The sequence below is a fragment of the Spinacia oleracea genome, chromosome 6 (assembly GCF_020520425.1).
Source record: "Spinacia oleracea cultivar Varoflay chromosome 6, BTI_SOV_V1, whole genome shotgun sequence".
In the NCBI taxonomy this organism is placed as follows: Eukaryota; Viridiplantae; Streptophyta; class Magnoliopsida; order Caryophyllales; family Amaranthaceae; genus Spinacia; species Spinacia oleracea.
The window spans coordinates 79,417,143-79,435,227 of record NC_079492.1 but is presented as its reverse complement, the minus strand read 5'-3'; the positions used below and the strand labels follow the sequence as shown (position 1 = coordinate 79,435,227).

Below are 18,085 nucleotides of genomic sequence, written 5' to 3'. Positions count from 1 at the left end.
AAAAAGTAGCTTCGAACGGGTAAAGTAAAGTATCCTCAAAAGGAAAGAAAGGGTGATGGGAGCCAACCATACACCAAAATAAGTCGGGCTACTACCGACAGTCGGGTCATACCACTACTAGAATTAATGCTTTCAACGACCACTAACTAACGACGGGAGCAAAAACATTCTCGTTAAAAGAGCTAAAATATAATTCACGTTAAAAAAAGTCGCGCGGGACATCTAAAAAATTTAAAAACAAAAATTGAATTTGCATTTTCACATTAGTGTCGTCGTTATTGTTCACTTTTAATAAGTTTATAATATTCCACCAAACTCACACCAAAACTTAAGTATATTTTTCTCTGATTCAAGATATGGCAGCGAGTGAAAATCAAAGCCCAAATTCCTGCCGACCTTTCTATCGACTAAACCGTCTTTCATTCATATCGATCTTCAATGAGAAACAACTTCAACCTCTGGCCATTGTTTTGGTGGTGTAATTGGCAAAGGAGACGATATTGGTGGTAAAATCGAAATGGGTAGATGCTTAATTGGTGGTGGATCATGTACTAGATGGCGTTTTTGGTGGTGGAATTGGAATGTGTTGCGATGTAATAGGAAGGCTTGGTGGTAGATCTTCTCAATCAGGTCGTTGATATTCTGGCGAGGGAGTAGGTGATTCAGCAATGGTACGCGAGATTATTTCTTGTGTTCTTATTTTATTTAAATTTTTTTAATCGTCCTTGATTGTTTTGATGGATTATGTTAGGTTAAATATGTGTATTTCTATCTTTTCATGTTTTAATTGATAAATTTCAAATTGGAGGTTTGGGTATTTTAGCAAAATTTCGAGGCTTGTAGGTAGGATTCTTTCAATAGGGTAGTTAATCGTTCTGGTATATTGATCTTGCCCTTTGTTTTACTGAATTGACTTATGTATTGATCCCAATTTGAGGTTTTTTTATTCTTCATTGGATTGAGAGTTCAGAAACAGAAAATCAGGACCGAATTAGGCAAACCGTAGCTATAAAGGTCAGGTCATTGGTTTTCATTAGCATGAATTATTGCGTTATGATTATATGAAGCACAAATTTGGACTTTGAGAAGGTGATGACTCTAAGTCTCTAACTCCACTCGACTCATGTCTTAGTTTGTGACTATTTACAGTTTTAGTTTTTGTTTTCCATTGTTACCAGATCACATCAATGCGTTAAACATTGGATCCCACATGAATCCAAATCCTTCCCCTACTTGATTTACTTATTGATCTTGCCAGAATTAGTGATCTAATTTTCTTCCACTATTTCTTTTCATTACACTTTGCATACTTATTTTTGAATTTGGTCAACTACTTGTATAAAGTTATTTTCAGTCTCTATAATAAAGAAAAGGTAGTTATTTCTCGGTCATTATATGATATCACAAGGGTGCCTTTGGTTTTCTCACCTGTTCTCCCTTTGTTGCACCTATGAAAAAGTTGCTTTACTTTAATAGTGACTAAATGCTGAAGCAAATATTATTTACCATAAGTGGTAGTCTGAAATTTTCTTCCTTGTTATGTATTACTATTGCTTCAGGTATATCAGCTGAACACTAGGAATTTCGTTGAGGCATCGCAACTAGTGTTAGATATCTCACCGGACACTCAAGGAATGGGGGAACTGATCCGTTGTATATAGCAGAGAATGTTGTTGACCCTGAATGTACCCTAGATGTATATATGTGTTTGGCAACACTTCCTGCTTGTCCAGAAATTGGCACAACATGGCCTGCCTAATGATACTCATGTTGTTGCAGTGGAAAGAGGGACAACTGCTCAACAACATTTGGTAAGGAATACCTGACCTTTCCTTCATTCTATTTTGTTTAACTTTCCTGCATAATGCCTAGGATGTTCTATAAGTTTTATACTGGCTTCATTAGCATTACATATTTTGTGGTGTTGATTGGTAGGGATTTTTTTTATTTCAAGGCGAACACATTTGTTATCTTTCTATGATTTCTGCACCTCCTACATTATAACCAGCTAGTAAATATAAAAGAAAAGGGGTGTGATCTGATGTAGAAGAGTTGAGACAATTCATTTATATATATGCCAATGTTTACCCAAAGACTGTTACCTTTTCTTTTGCTCTCAAAAAATCGTGCTCTTATTAAAATTCAGAAAATTCCTTAGTCGAAATATCATAAATAGGAACACCATTACTTCTATTCTTAATTCTTCACTAAAAAACTGATCAGCCTACTTCCACAATCCACATTTAGCTCTCACGGATATCATGAACTCATGATGCATGTTAGGTCTTGCAACTTCTTAGCGCATGTTCAGTAGTTAACTTAATGCAGCAGAAGTCTGCACTTTTATGAAGGATGAATATCAGAAATAAATAGTATCGTAGCTGCATAATGAAGTTAGGCTTAGTGATTGATAGTCAATTAGGTTGAACAGCTGATTAAGTAAATCTTCATTATAAGGTACAACAGTTAAGAATTAACATTCCATCATGTGTAATAAATTATTTTCTACAATTCACTGACCTGCAATGCAAAAAAGGAGACACCGGTCAAAACAAAAACAAGCAGCAGAAGGACGAGATCTCAAAAATATGAATAGCTTAGACTATCTTGGAGGACTTGAAGATTTCCGGTCATTGCTCACTTCATTTACTCGATACAGGTATATACCTTATCTGCCATCTGCAATCATTGCTTTAAGCTCTTACAGTTGGTTTATTGAACTGTTATCTCTTTCTTTCTTTTTTTCCTGGTTGAACTTATATAGCCAATTCGTTAAGGCTTGGCAATGTTTTTCACTCAGCCAATTCGTCGAGGCTTGGCAACGTGCAAGTGACAAGGTAAAAATAATCATAGAAAAATATATAGATAAGAAATCCACTGGAAAAAATAGATCTAATAAACATACTGGGGGAAGAAAAACGAGAAATAACTTCATAAACTGAAAATACAGAACCTGAAATAAGTTCAAAGGTTCTCTCTTCAAATGTAGAAATGACACAAAAATGCTTATGTCCTTTCTCACCTATGTTAGCTTCTCTTACACATTTGGGGAGTGGGGAGGGTATGACTTATGAGTGACAGATTTTACTACTACACAAACTGTTTCAACAGAACCTTGGCATACTTGTTTCAACAATTTTATTATTCTTGATTCTTGATTCTCCTACATTTTCCTAAAGTTCTGCCAAGTACATCTCCTTAATTGATTCTTGTCCTTTAGCTAGGTGCCAATGGTTATCTCTACCAACCTCTACTTGTCTTCCTTATGTCCGATGCTGTCAAACTTGGTCTTTTACTGCTTTCTTCGTAGCTCTCCTGTTGTACACAATTGGAGCAGATTGGGGAGAATAAAAATTATGTTACGTATTTGGTGAGTGGGGAGGTTATGAGTGACAGATTTATGATACTGCTACATAAACTGATATATTTCATCCACAGCCTGATCCTACACAACACAAACTGATACTGCACTTTACTCTATTTTTTTTATTTTCTCCTACTAAATGCCATGGTTATATGTGTTATAGGAGGAAATTCAAAAAATAATGGCAGAAGAACCAATTCCGTGGATACGGTACAAGAAGAAAACAATGCACTCAAGAGCCACATGAGTTCAGTTGAAGATGAACTTAAATATTTAAAGAAGTGTCACTACAACGGCTTAAGGCTCCAAGAGAGGACACTTCAACTATTTAGATTTTATTTTGTTCTATTAACATTAGTTTCTTAGAATTTAAAGACAAGGAGATGTGATTGTTGGGTTCACATAACTTGAAGTTCTATTGTCAAATTTTTTTTGAGTAATGAAATTTTCATTTGTTTTAATTTATTGATTTATAGTTTTGTATATTGTTCCATATAGAAAAGTTAGGTGTTTTGAAGAATGTAAATAATGTTATTATGATTGCAATATTAACTACAGAATAGTTCGTCGTTATTGCCAAAAATTTAGTATTTTTTTACCATTGGAATGACATTTTACGATGGTATTTTTGGTCGTTAATTTTTTTTTTTTGGCAATTAATAATTGTATTAATAACCAAAGCCTTGAGCAAAACACCCAAGGGAACAGGGAAACTAGGCCACCAAAACTACTCTACACAAAATCAAATGTGTAGTAATCTATTCCTAAGTTCCTCAGAACCTCTACAGCAAACTTTAAACAAAATTTCCCTAACAATATTGTCTATGCTCTTAGTAGGCCTTTTAAAGATTACAGCATTTCTAGCAAGCCATACACTGTAAATGGCTTCAGTGAAGCACATAACATACAGCTGATCAGCCACACCAACTTTCCTGCTTCTCTTCATAGCTTGCTGCAACTCAGAAGCAAAACCAGTAGCTCCTCTATGAACACCAATCTACAACAACAGTTTAGACCAGACTGCAGAGGAAAACTTGCACTCAAAAAACAGATGTTCAACTGTCTCTTTCCCATCTGTGCACAGCACACATTGATCAGAACACTGAATCCCCCAAGCTTGAAGTCTATCAGTAGTATAAAGCCTATTAAGGATAACCAACCAAGTGATAAACAAGCTTTTCGGACTAGCTTTGTTATAGCACATTACTCTCCACCAAGTAACCTTAGGAGCAACACCCTGCAAGCATTTATACACCTTGCTAATACAGTATTTTCCATTTGCAGTAGCTTTGTCCCAACCACCGATTTGCAGAATAACCTCTCTACTATTAAAGATCTTTTTAAGAGCCCAAGAACAAGACCCAGGAGTGGACATCTGAAGAGGATTTTGGCCTTTCATATAGAAGCTATCAACCCACTGCACCCACAGTTTATCTTTTTTAAAAGCCAAAGCCCACAGCAATTTCCCAATGGCTACTTTGTTCCAAGCAGCAATGTTCTTCACATTCCAACCACCAGAGTTTCTAGGTTGATACAGTTTATCCCATGCTACTAAAGCTTTGTTTGATGCTGCAGTGTCACCAGTCCATAGGAAACATCTGCAATAAGCTTCTACCTCCTTAATGATTCTTTTAGGTAAAATGAAGATTTGGCACCAGAAGGTCTGCATGCCAAACAAGATGGTTTTGATAAGTAACAACCTGCCAGCATAAGACAAAAACTTAGCTGACCACACCTTAGTTCTAGCCAGAATCTTGTCCACTAAAGGCTTGCATTGTGGATAGGATAATTTCTTGGAGGAAAGTTGCACCCCTAGATATCTGAAAGGAAGGCAAGCTTCTGAGATTTTCTGATCAGATAAAATATCTGTTTTGTCACACATTGAAACACCAGCAAAGTAAATATTACTTTTATCCATATTAGCTTCAAGGCCTGAAGCAGAAGAGAACTTGGAAAAAGCTTCAAGAAGTAACTGTACAGAGACCTTGTCAGCTCTTGCAAACAATAATAGGTCATCTGCAAACATCAGATGAGTAATATTGAGCTTCTCACACCTAGGGTGGAAGTTAAAATCAGGATTTAGCTTCAGCTGGTTCATACATCTTGTCAAGTATTCCATTCCAATAGCAAACAGGAAAGGGGAAAGGGGATCCCCCTGTCTCAGCCCTTTTTTTGCTTGAAATGGTTCGCTAGGAAAACCATTGATGAGAATAGAGTAGGAAACAATTGTAAGACAAGTCATGATCCACTTCACAAACACTTGAGGGAACCCTAGCTCTTGCAGAACAGTCTGAAGAAAGCTCCAGTCAACTGAGTCATAAGCTTTTTTTAGGTCAACCTTTAGAACACATCTAGGGGATATATGAGCTCTGCCATACCCCTTGATTAATTCAGTTGCCATCAAATGTTGTCAGCAATGAACCTCCCAGGAATAAACCCTGATTGGCATTCACTAACCACTTCAGTAATAACTTTTTGCAACCTTGCAGTAAGAATCTTAGAGATAATTTTGTAAAGAGTGGAACAGCATGCAATAGGACGAAAATCTTTAACACGGGATGCATTAGGCACCTTAGGTACCAGAGTAACAGATGTGCAGTTCATACCAGGATACATTTCCCCTTTCTGGAAGAAGAACTTGACAGCTTCATACACATCTTCTTTAATCCAAGGCCATGCTTTCTTAAAAAACACAGCATTGTATCCATCCAACCCTGGAGCTTTACTGTCATCAATAGACTTGAGAGCCAAGTCAATCTCATCAGTGGTAACTGGAACACAAAGAGATAGAGCTGCAGTTCTAGACAATCTTGGGCCTGACCTAAGAGTGGGGAGATCAGGCTTAGAGTGGGGAGCAGCTGTACCTAGAAGAGCCATATAGAATTTCTGAATTTCCACAGTAATTTCCCCAGGATTTAAAATTTTATGCCCTTGAGGAGTATACAGCAAAGAAATTCTATTTATGTTTCTTCTTTGCTTGACAGAAGCATAAAAGAACTTAGAGTTAGAATCCCCATCAGCTAGCCATTGGATTCTAGATTTCTGCTTTAAAGCAGATTCTTCCACAGATAGCCACTTTCTTAGAATTTCAGTACATCTCTTCTCTTCAACTTGCATTAACAAATCTGCAGGATCAGAACATAACTGATTTTGAACTTCTTCCAACTCTTGTTGTGCTTTTTGAATTCTCATAGTGATATTTGCAAACTCCTCTTTTTGAAGGGACTTCAGTTGTGTTTTAGCCTTTTCAGCTTAAACCAGACTTTGCTTAAAGGTGTACCCTTAATAGGACTAACCCAATCTTGAGCTACAACTGCTGCAAACTGAGAATGATTTGCCAGAAAGTTAAAAAACTTAAAGGGTCTACCTCCATCTTTATGATCATCTCCAAATTGTAACAAAAGAGGGGAATGATCTGAGATTGAAGGGTTAAGATAGTCCACAGCTAAGTGCCCAAATTTCATCATCCAGCATCCATTTCCCAAAGCTCTGTCTATTCTACTAGTCACCCTAGCATCCCCCAAACTCTTATTACTCCAAGAAAAAAAGTGACCAGTGCTTCTCAATTCATTCACTCCAGAGTTAAGCAGAAAATTCTCAAAATCTTGAGTTTCATAAGTGCTAACACATGCTCCATTAACCCTGTCATTGCTTGAAAGGACAGCATTGAAATCTCCAAGTACAATCCAGGGAGAAGAAGTGACCATAGCAGAGATACCAGAAAGAGTTGACCACAAAGCCTTCCTAGTTTCAACAATATGTAAGCCATACACAAAGGTAATGAAACAGACTGAAACACCCTTGCTATCCACTAGTTCCCCATGAACTAACTGCTCATGAGTGAGTAAGATATTCATAGTAGCATTCACATTCTTCCACCCCACCCAAATTCTCCCTCTGGGATTACAAGCAGAATTACAGTGCCAAGACTAACCTCCACCTAGCTTCTGCTGGATTTTACTATTATTATTCTCTTTGACTCTTGTTTCTAAGACAGCAATCACATCCACCTTATTTATTGACAAAAAGCTTTTCAATTCTCTTGTCTTATTTGGGTCATTAAGGCCCCTCACATTCCATGCACAGATTATCATCAGGGGGGAGATCATTGTGTTCCTCTCCTTCTTCATCTACAACTTCTATGCCACCATGTTCAGGGGTGAGAACTCTGAATGAATTTTGAATTTGGGTAATTGTCCTCACTTGTTGAGCTTCCCTGTGTTTAGTTCTCCTAGCATCAATTTTCCACCCTGCGTCATCATCAGAGTGAACAACAACAGAGGTGCCAACAGGAGTGGTCTGGTGAAGTTGTTGTTGTTGTTGTTGGCTCATATCTTGGTGTGGTGCTTGCTGAACTTTTTTAGGAACCCACTTCTTCACTACCTTCTTCTCAGGGGGTCTAACATTGATGACTTTCTTAGCAGTAGTCTCACAATTGTGTCCCACCAGGCAACACTTCTTGCAGTAGTCTGGTTTCCAATCATAAGTAACAGCTTGCTCAAATTCCTGTCCAGATGGATCAGCAATAGTGATGGAACTAGGGAGAGGGTTAGTCACATCCACTTCAACCAAAACCCTAGAAAAGGATATTCTCAACTGTTGTGTGGTACATTCATCTGCAAACAAGGGAACTCCAATAACACTGCCAATCCTACTCAAAGAATCCTCTCCCCAACAGTTCAGAGGTAGATTTGGGAACCTCACCCACAAGGGAATAACCTTCAGAACCTCCTCCTGGAAGCTAAAGTGTGAGGACCATTGCTTGATGATGGCTGGTTTACCATAAAAGTACTCAGGGCCAGCATATAGAATAGAGTTTCTATCTTCCAAAGAACAGAACCTAATCACAAAGTAACCTTCATCATGAAGGAAAACTTTGGGGGTTGCCACTTGACTCCATTCCTTAGCAATAAACCTGAGTACAGATGCAATTGTTGGTGTTTCCCCCAACACAAACATGACTACTGTATTAGCCCAGTGTGCATTACATTTGTCTATTTCTGGCTGCTGCAGTTGAGCAATGACCTTATCACCAATACAAACAGGAGCAACATAGCTTAATGCCTTTCCTTTAGTAGCAAGTAAACTACCCCTAACCTTACTAGCCCAAGAGTTTTGAGGTTTATCAACTACAGGAATCCCAGATTCTCCCCCCATATTCAATTTTCTACTCACAATACGCATAGATTCAGGATTAACAGAGCTAGCTTTTGCAGAAATTGCATCTAACATTCCAGATCCAGAAACCACAGGGTTCAAAATAGGAGCAGAGAAAAGGGAGTTATGGTGTTCTTTAATTACCTCTTGTAGTCTAATGGAAACAGGCCCAGCACTGGGATGAACCAATTTCAGGTCCGCCATTGAAGAAGGTTCAACAAGAATTTCTTCTACCATAGCATACGTTAGCTGTTGCGTGGTGTCCAAGCTAGACGCTTGAGTCGCAGAAACATGAGAACCAACCAAAGGAGAAGAATCTCCATTATTTCCTGACGCAGAAACAACCGGCATCTTCTTCTTTCTCCCCATCAATGGAGGTGGCGTAGGATAGCAGATAGCCCTTATCGTGCGCCTCGTACCATGAGAGAGAGAGAGTTCCCGACCTGTTTTTAGGGTCGTTATTGCTTAATAGTTCATTGTAAATAAGTATTTAATGACGAAATATCATGTTGTCGTTATTTTTTAACGACGAAATAGTAATTCGTCGTTAACTTTTAATGATGAAATTCTAAAATCATCGTTAACAAATTAACGACGAAACTATAATTCGTCGTTAATTGTTAACGACGAAATGGTAATTCTTCGTTAATGTTTAACGACGACATGATGTTTCATCGTTAATGTTCGTTAAATATTAACGACGAACATCGTCGTTAAAGCCAATAACGACGGAATCTGTTACAACGAACACCATGACCGTCATTAAAGGTTTTAACGACGAAAATTGAGGCTTTTAACGACGAAATTATTCGTCGTTAAATGTCCTTTTTCTAGTAGTGTACCGACAGGAATTCCAATGCACAACGGCATAAAAGAGAATGAAACAACGTCTTGTATCATTCTAGGAGTACAAGTTTTCCGGCAAGACTCCCCCCATTGTTCATACTCAAGGTATATACGTTCCAAGAGTTTTGAAGCTCTTTGGGTTACACTTTACGTTAATTAGTATATTATGTTCAAGGCGACTCAAGACACAACATACAAACAATTGAACAATTAAACCATTCAACAATGACACTTCATTATTTTAAATCTTTAGGACTTGTGATCAAACAAGACTCAAGTGAAATTACTCCCATTGTTCCTTCTCAAAAACACTGTTTGAGATAACCCGACATTGCCTATTAACAAGCGGGGTGTGCCCTTAGCACGAATTGTCCTTAATTCAATTCACATAGGCTCTCTAACATATTCTACCCCTTTGGTAGAATATATATTGCTCACTGGCAATATTCGACTGGCTTAATAATTATGCTAGACATCCTGTACTATAGCATAATAATAATAACAACTTGCATGCGCAATACTCATACATGCAAACCAACTTGAACAACATGCTTGACATAATTCAACGATTATAAAAGTCCATAACATGATAGTTCAATAGAAACTATAAGGCATAATTTAATTCATAACATGCTCGTTCATATAGGTTCAATAATAATAACAACATGCTTGTTCTCAACATTAAACATGAATTCATAACAACATAATCATTCCCAATCACCAAACATGAATTCATAGCATATAAGTTCACATGATTCGCATTCAATACATTTCACAAAGTCCTCAAGGGATGGGTGGTCACCCTAGTCTTGTACGTACCTGGAATATCTAAGTACGGGGGCCACTGTGCGAATCACGACTCACTAGAAATCAACTCCTATAAAACAAAATAAGAGAACTAAATTATTATCCATGTTTACTAAATTTCCAGAAACTATTTAAGAAACTAAAACCCTTGGTTTAATTAAAATTCATTCATTAATTGGTAATTTAATAGTCTCAAATAGTCAACTCAAGTCCTAGCATAAAAACATTGACTTTTTCGCTTTAAAATCCTTAAAAACCAACTTTTTAAAGCTTATAAACATTCTGAAAATTTAGGTTGATTCCCATAATTTAAATTGTCATTAAATTATGTGAATCAATCGCTCAATCGATTTGAAACCGAAACCCTAACAATGGTTTAATCCGAAAACATGTTTTGACTTCAAAAATCAACACTTTATAAACTTATTAAATCTGAAAATCATAATCTAAATCATCAAAACCAATCTCTTTAATTAAAACACAATACTAACCCAATACGGTGTTCATAACCGTTTTAATTAATCCAAACAATCCAATGATTAAATTAAATCACAATAATTAAATCAATTTAAAAACTGAAAATTAATATTTTTGAAAACATAATTTGATTGTTCCAATTCAACAACACACACGCACACAACAATTAATTGTGTTCTGTGGGTGTGCGTCGAACAATCAACGCAACAACAACAACAACAATAACACGCACGCACCGCAGCAGCATTGCGCACGAGAACGCGACGAGGGCGAGAGGGACAGGCAGGCGCTGGACGCGCAACACAGCGACGAGCGGGCACGAGCTCGCGTGGCTGCTGGGCGGGATGACGCGCACGCAACACACTGCAGCAGCGAGGGCGCTGCGCTGCGGGGCGAGGCGACGAGAGAGAGGGAGTATGATAGGTTATGATACATATGACAAAACATAAATCATGCGGAAAAACCATAAAGCCAGGAAAGCATATTATTTACACATAATCATTTAGCATAGTTTAGGTGCATACATTTTGTTGCGTGCCCTCCCTAGCTGCGCCCGAACCGAACAAGAACAAGCCTTTAGGACTCCAAGTGTCGTCCCTCCGTAGATAGTCCACAGCACGTCCGGATCCGCCTTAAGCTTGACCAACTAGAATCTCCCTTAAGGTAGTATAGATTTTCGGCTGGTTAGGGGCAAGAGAGTGGCTGATTTTTCTTCAAAATCTTACCTTTAGAATACTTTAATTGTCTCTCTAAATAATGACCCTAGGCACTTATTTATAGAGGTATGGAAAGGGAACTGGAATCCTACTAGGATACGATTTAATTAAACTAGAATCCTATTAGAACTCTAATTAATTAATTTATCCTTTTAGGATTAGGAATTTAATCATATATCAAATCCTAATAGTTTTAGGATTCGTGTATGAACACAAACACACACACGCACGGCAGCCCACGAGGGGCACCTATGCGCGCGCGGCCTGCGAGCTCGTAGCCCATGCCACGAGGCCCACACGCTGCTGTGGCCTTGGCGCGCGCTAGGCCTGCCTTGCGGTGGGCCTGGGCGCTGCCTTGGCTTGGGGCGTTGGTGGCGCGCTGGCTTGCTGGGCGATGGCCCGGCTTCGTGCTGGGCCTTCGTCCGGCAGGCCTCGTCCGATGCTTATTCGTACGATGCGCTTCCGATTAAATTCCCGGTCCCAGAATTTATTTCCGATACGAACAATATTTAATATTTCCGATTCCGGAATTAATTTCCGTTTCGAACAAATATTTAATATTTCCGTTTCCGGAATTATTTTCCGATTCCGATAATATTTCCGATTCTGACAATATTTCCGTTTCCGGCAATATTTCCGATTCCGACAATATTTCCATTTCCATTAATATTTTCCGATACGTACCATGTTTCCGTTTCCGGCAACATCTACGACTTGGATAATATATATATTTCCGATACGATCCATATTTCCGTTTCCGGCAATATCATCGTTTCCGGAGTATTCATTTCTTGCTTGTGACGATCTCAGCTCCCATTGAAACCAAGATCTGTCGATTCCGAATATCCATAGATGGAGTATTTAATGCCATTAAATACTTGATCCGTTTACGTACTATTTTGTGTGACCCTACGGGTTCAGTCAAGAGTAAGATGTGGATTAATATCATTAATTCCATTTGAACTGAAGCGGCCTCTAGCTAGGCATTCAGCTCACTTGATCTCACTGAATTATTAACTTGTTAATTAATACTGAACCGCATTTATTAGACTTAACATTGAATGCATACTTGGACCAAGGGCACTATTTCCTTCAGAGTACGCGAGGGACAAGGCAACAGCACACGGGGCGCTGCGGGCTGCGGGACGAGGCACGACGCGTGAGGCTGGGCGAGCACACACGGCACGACAGCGTGCCTTGCGCTGCAAGCAAAGGGGTCGGACGAGAGGAGAGGGAAGGGTGCCGCAAGGAGAGAGAAAGTGAGGAGAGATAGGGAGTGCTGAAAATTTGTGAGGGTTTAATGAGAGGGTCTATTTATAGGTTTTCTCTCCTTGTGGGCTAGGTTAGGGTAGTTTTGAGTTGGGCTCCTTACCGGGCTCATTTAAGTTTACTCCTTGCAGGCTTTGTTGAGTTTAATTAAAACAAAACGACCGGGCTTTAAGTTTATTAAATTCGTTTTTGAAATACGACCCAACTATTCCCGACTAAATAAATTCCTTGAATTTATTTAATAAAAATACGGTTTTCAAAATAATTAATATTTAAATTAATTAAAAATAAAAGCGCATTTAATTCTCATTAAATGAAATTAATTTGTAAAAATACAACGAAATGCTTTATAAATATAATAAAATATATTTATAATAATAGAAAAATACGAGGTATTACACCAACCATCATCTTGAATTGGAACTACTGGTGTGATGACTTTTTCCAGGTGCACCTCCAAGGCATCACTAGGAACCTGATCAGTGTCCACCATATCACTCTCAATTGGAATCTCAACACTACAAGTAGGCTGAACAACCCTCTTTGGTTGCCATACCTTCTTCACTTTTCTCTGTTGTAATAATGCAGGTTTGAATCTGCTAGTATTATTCTTCTCCTTAACACAAGTTTGACCTACAATCTTACATGTGCTGTAGTAGGGTGGAAGCCATTCGTTGCTTAATAGTCTCCCCAAAAGAGTCCTGCACCACAACAGTTTTTGGCAATTCTCTAGTAACATCCACCTCAACAAGTATTCGAGCAAAGGATATTCTTATTTTCTTTGAGGTACACTCATCTGCAAATAAAGGATCCCCTAAAAGACTACCTATGCGGCTGAGTGAATCAGATCCCCAACAAATAAGGGGCAAGTTAGGGAACGTGACCCAAATAGGAACAACTCTTAGAGCCTCCTCCTGGAAATTGAAATTAGATGCCCAAGTTTTAACAATCAGTGGTCTTCCAAAGAAAGTATGAGGGTTAGCCATGACTACTGAGTTTTATCCTTCCTGGAATCAAACCTCACCACAAAGTATCCTTTTGTTAGGTTATGATACATATGAATAAACATAAATCATGCGGAAAAAGCCAGGAAACATATTATTAACACATAATCATTTAGCATAATTCAGATGCATACACTTTGTAGCGTGCCCTCCCTAGCTGCGCCCGAACCGAACAAGAACAAGTCTTTAGGACTCCAAGTGTCGTCCCTCCGTAGATAGTCCACATCACGTCCGGATCCACCTTAAGCTTGACCAACTAGAATCGCCCTTAAGGTAGTATGAAATTCGGCTATTATGGGGCAAGAGAGTGACTGATTTTTCTTGAAAATCTTACCTTTGAATACTTCAATTCTCGATGTAAATATGTGACCCTAGGCACCTATTTATAGAGTTTATGGAAAGGAATTATAATCCTACTAGGATACGAATTAATTAACTTAGAATCCTAGTAGAACTCTAAATCAATTCATTTATCCTTTTAGGTTTAGGATTTAATCATATGCAGAATCCCGATAGCTTTAGGATTCATAAACACTCACGCACGCACGAGCCGCAAGCCTCGCGGCCCACGCACGGCGCACAGCCCCGCAGCCCATTATGCGCGCGCGCCAAGGCTTGGCTGGCCCTGGCCTTGCGCTGGGCCTGGTCGAGCTTGGCGTGTGTTTGTTGCGTGTTTGCTTGCTGGGTGATGGCCCGGCTTCGTGCTCGGCCTTCGTCTGGCAGGCCTCGTCCGATGCTAATTCGTACGATACGCTTTCGATTAAATTCTCGATTCCGGAATTTATTTCCGATACGAACAATATTTAATATTTCCGATTTCGGAATTAATTTCCGTTTCGAACAAATATTTAATATTTCCGTTTCAGGAATTATTTTCCGATTTCGATAATATTTCCGATTCTGACAATATTTCCGTTTCCGGCAATATTTCCGATTCCGGCAATATTTCCATTTCCAATAATATTTTCCGATACGTACCTTGTTTCCGTTTCCGGTAACATCTACGACTTGGATAATATATATATTTCCGATACGATCCATATTTTCGTTTCCGGCAATATCATCGTTTCCGGAGTATTCATTTCTTGCTTTTGACGATCTCAGCTCCCACTGAAACCAAGATCCGTCGATTCCGAATATCCATAGATGGAGTATTTTATGCCATTAAGTACTTGATCCGTTTACGTAATATTTGTGTGACCCTACGGGTTCAGTCAAGAGTAAGCTGGGGATTAATATCACTAATTCCACTTGAACTGAAGCGGCCTCTAGCTAGGCATTAAGCTCACTTGATCTCACTGAATTATTAACTTGTTAATTAATACTGAACCGCATTTATTAGACTTAACATTAAATGCGTACTTGGACCAAGGGCATTATTTCCTTCACCTTCATCATAAAGAAATACTTGTGGTTTATGTAGGGGAATATAGTTAAACATACATAACATGTGCGGAACATCCCCAAACCCGGGAAACATGTATAAAGCAAGTTTAAGCAAACTTACATTCGAAGCGTGTTTTCTCGAGTATTGTATCAATGAACACGAACAAAGAACTACACTTTTCGTTCCTCTATTTGGTTCACCGACACGTTCAGATCCGTCTTGATTATTGTAGCTTAGACAACGCACAAGATTTTTTCTTTTCGGCATGAACAACTTTTCACAGAGAGAGAAAACCTGAAGAACGTAATTTAGGAATTAGGTTTAGGTTAGATGGAAAACTGAATGTTGGAGTGTGCGTATAAATATAATAACCTAATTATTATATTAGTGTAACCGGCCAAGAATAAGGGCCTTGACAGGCCACACTTGCACACGGCCGTACACCGGCGTCCAGCCACACGTTGCTGGCCGAAGCCCACAGCGCGCGCAGCCGAGTAGCTGGGCCGTGGGCCTTGCGTGCTCGCTGCTACGATGCTGTTGCTGTTGCGCTTGTGCCACGCCCCCAGCTGGCTTGCTTGCTTGCCGGCAGCTCCGATGCGCCTCGTATTCGCAATTAACGCCTTACGGCTATTATTTATCGTATTGTATACAACGAATCACCGTCGTATGATACGATTATTCGTTTTTCCCAACTTACGAATATTCGCGATACGATATACGATTCCGACGCAAGGTTATGTCGTATAATGCGTTTTCCAAAACTAACTCCCAAAAAGCTATTAAATGAATTTCTGATTCATTTAATCCGGTGATCTGTTACATGCCATTGGTGTGACCTTATAGGTTCGGTGAAGAGTAAGTTGTGAGCTTAATATCCATTAGAACTCACTGATCGGAAGCATTGCTCCAGCTAGCTGTTCCGATCACTTGATCTTATTGAATAAATTGTTCGCAATTAATCTGATCCTTGGTATTAGACTTAATGTACCTTGGGTGAAGGAAATATTTCCTTCAGTGTCCCACTTATCATTCAGACAAGTGTGCATTCACATTCCTTTGTCTCTTAGTGTTACTTGCTGAACATAAGGTAAGATCCAAGCCATCCTTATTAGGTCCAGAAGTGTTTCTCGGATTACAGAGCTCAACTATTAAACTTTACAGAAGGTTAAGCCTTAACCATTATGAGCACGGCCATGCATTTTCACAGTATCTAACTCTCCGAGAGGCCTTGTTACACAACAACACCATATCCTATCAAAGATAGGAGGACAATCCATTCTTGAAATCTATGAACACTCACTTTGATTCATAGTACGCCCAATAACTGCTTTTATAGCCTACTTTTACGGTGCAACGTTTAGCTAGCATCAAAGCGAACTAATTCTCAAACGAGAAGACATAATCGCTCATGTTCTGAGGAATGGTTCTAATCACCATTAATGAGAACTACTTATGACATGACTTTAATCTCTTAAAGTGTTCTCATGGTCAATCCAATACAAGATCCAATAAGTATCTATGCAAAAGATTCTGACATCCAGTCAATCTAGTTCAAGAAACTGAACTAAAAATCTACTTGCAATCTAATCTTCATTAGTCATTGGTCGTCCACCTTTCAATGACCTGGATTAGGGATCCTTTGTGACTTCAATATTCAAGTTCACTTATAGGTGTTTCTTTGTCGAAGAATCCATCTTGTCATCCCATTTGAATGTTTTGAATCACATGGACTTATCATTTAATACTAAACCAAGATTAAATGATCTATGAAATGTAATTTCATAAATGATAAATGTTTAAACCAAATGCTTACCAATTTGTGGGCCTCTAACCCAAAATCAAGAATTTAAAGTTTTACAGATATAGGCCTTTCACCCAATACTTAAAATATTCATGGAACTCAAATTTGATTCCATATCTTCATACAAATGTTGTGTCTCATTCAATGCAGAGGTTTAGTTTGTCATACTTTGCTATTCTTATCATCCTTTATATCGAAAGCCTTTCGATGTAAGATGAAAAGATTTTTGAATATGTTTAAAATTATTCAAGTCCTTTGAGTATTAGGATTCTCTTGAAGCACTGCTAAAGTCTTCCTGAAGCTCTTCCAAAGGCTTCTAAGTACGGAGCTTTTCCAAAGACTCCTAAGTATCCTAAGTTTGTTTGTTTCTTGACTCGAAGTTCTTTTGAGGTCACTTCGAGGTCATTTTTCTGTCACATGCCTTTTTGGAAATATGATGGTTTCCTAAAACACATTATCTAGAGCTACAACCATATTTTCTTAGATTTGTGGTAGAATAAATACTTTTTGCTTCTATGAGTCGCTCATAAAGAAACATATATCTATTCTTGAGTTTGTTTGATGTAAACACTAACTCCCACAGGGTTTGACAACCCTAGATATATATGTATTGAAAAGGTGTACTAAACCGAAGTTCAATCCTTATGACATCTTACTTAGCTTTGAAAACTTTGTTTAGTGTGATAGTCACTTGAGAGTATCATTTAGAAACTTTATAGGAAAATAGTCGTGATTATCGTTAAGCGAATATATTTCGATTTCTTCATTTGGACTTAACATATTCTTATGGAGCTTCGATTGTCATAATGCCATATAAACAATCTAGATAATTATTCTTGGCTCATGCAAACATCACCTTGACCCAGACTAGATGTTCCAAGATTCTTGCCAAGTTGATTTTATACCCTTTTGTGAATCGCATTGAAGCATTTCACATATTTCACTTTGAGTAAATATAGCCAGATTTTCTCAAATTCTTGTGAAATAGGTAAGTCATAAAATCCATCTTTGGTCTATGAACGTAATTGTCTAGAACCTTCTAACAATAGTCCATTTCAATGTCATGTTCAACAAGTAAGACCCATGTGTCTTAAGTTAGTCAACTTTCAAAACCCATGCCATGGAATCTTAGAATGTTTTCTTGTTGATATGTTCGTATACATTGCCAAAGATATGTGGAACATAAATCAAAATATTTCATTTGAACCTTTTGAAGTTTCAGTGTGAAGAGATTTTTTTGTTTATTAATCAATCATT

The 18,085-nt window shown here is 38.3% G+C and overlaps 1 long non-coding RNA gene across 3 annotated transcripts; it reads left to right on the top strand.

Annotated features, from left to right (window-relative positions):
• The first annotated feature begins 279 nt into the window (after positions 1-279).
• Positions 280-3,829, top strand: LOC130462665 (uncharacterized). 3 transcript variants are annotated; one of them, XR_008923296.1, is made up of 3 exons: positions 280-671; positions 1,560-2,659; positions 3,528-3,829. It is a non-coding gene; the product is annotated as an uncharacterized lncRNA (long non-coding RNA). The 3 variants fall into 3 exon arrangements; XR_008923297.1 differs by lacking the exon at positions 280-671 and having other exon boundaries at positions 682-1,811; positions 2,537-2,659; XR_008923295.1 differs by lacking the exon at positions 280-671 and having other exon boundaries at positions 682-2,659.
• The last annotated feature ends 14,256 nt before the right edge of the window (positions 3,830-18,085 follow it).